The following is a 1,566-nucleotide window of genomic DNA, read 5'->3' as shown; positions in this document are numbered from 1 at the left end:
CAGTGACATCAGCAGGATCGCCAGCATCATGTAGACTCAACTTCAAACCTATTTCCATGGGAGTGGCAATAGGTTTGCAATCCTCAAGTCCAAACTTACATAGCAATGTCTCTATGTAACTTTTTTGACACAAGGCAATACCACCATCACACTGCTTAAACTGTATACCCAAGTAATGATGCAACAGCCCCAAATCTTTCATCTTGAAAGTAGCATTCAAATCAGCCTTAAATTCAGCAATGTGTCTCTCATTTGGTCCAATGATCAGTAAATCATCAACATAAAGAACCACAATGAGAAGTACATCACCCTCACGCTTTACATACAATGTGATTTCTGTTGGACTGTTATGAAAGCCTTGTTTGACCAAATGAGTGTCAGCTTTCTCATACCAAGCACGAGGAGATTGCTTCACCCATACAAAGCCTTGTTACATTTGCACACTTTGTCCTCTTGTCCTTTTATGACAAAACCGCGAGGTTGCGTTACATAAACTTCCTCAAATATGTCACCATTCAAGAAAGCAGTAACAATGTCTGATTGATGTACATCCCAACCAAAATGAGCTGCCAATGCACATAGAAAACGCACAGTAGTCATACGACAAGTGGGAGCAAAAGTCTCTTCATAATCTATGCCTTTTTGCTGTACATAACCCTTTGCAACAAGTCGAGCCTTATGGCGATCGATCTCACCATCCAGCTTACGTTTCAACTTGTAAACCCACTTCGTACCAATGGCCTTTTTGCGAGGAGGCAAATCACATCAAGTCCATGTGTCATTTTCTATAAGTGCATCATATTCTAATGCCCTCCAATTTTCTGAATTTTGTGCTTCATCAAAAGTCAGAGGCTCCTCAACATCATGTAAGCTAGACACAGCCAAAGCATAACAATCTGATGCATAAGATGCATGGCGAGATCCTGAACGAGTACGACTAGACAAAGGTGCATCCAATTTACTGTCAAGCAAAGTGTGCACCAGCCATTTTGGCATACCTCTAGCCTGCTCATTTTCAGCCCTTTCCTCATCAAGTACATCATGTACATCTGCATCAGTAATAGGCTGATCTAAAATATTTTCAGAAACCCCCATAGGCTGAACATTTGCCTCATTGGAACTTACATTCGTATTTCCACCACTGAAAAGAGGCAACAAAGTGTCATAAATGTCCTGTGAGCTTACATTACTGTCTCTAGTACATGACAGCAAGGGCTGAACAGAATCTTCCACAAACACTACATCCCGAGAAACCAGAATACGTTTTGTTTGCAGATGATACAACCTGTAACCTTTACTTTCAGCACTATAACCAACAAAAATACATTTGACAGCCTTATCATCCAATTTTATGCGCTGCACTTGTGGCACCAAAGCATATGCCAAACAGCCAAAAACACGCATGTGCTCAATAGAAGGTTTGCTATCATGCCATCCTTCATATGGAGTAATAGACTGCAAAGCTTTCGTAGGACACCTGTTAAGTACATAAGTGGCACACACGATGGCCTCATGCCAAAAAGAATACGGCAAAGCTTGACTTTTGACCATACATCGTGCCATTTC

The sequence above is a fragment of the Adiantum capillus-veneris genome, chromosome 11 (genome assembly GCF_014529385.1).
Source record: "Adiantum capillus-veneris isolate H3 chromosome 11, ASM1452938v2, whole genome shotgun sequence".
Classification (NCBI taxonomy): domain Eukaryota; kingdom Viridiplantae; phylum Streptophyta; class Polypodiopsida; order Polypodiales; family Pteridaceae; genus Adiantum; species Adiantum capillus-veneris.
The sequence above is the reverse complement of the archived record's forward strand: the minus strand, read 5'-3'. Positions refer to the sequence as shown.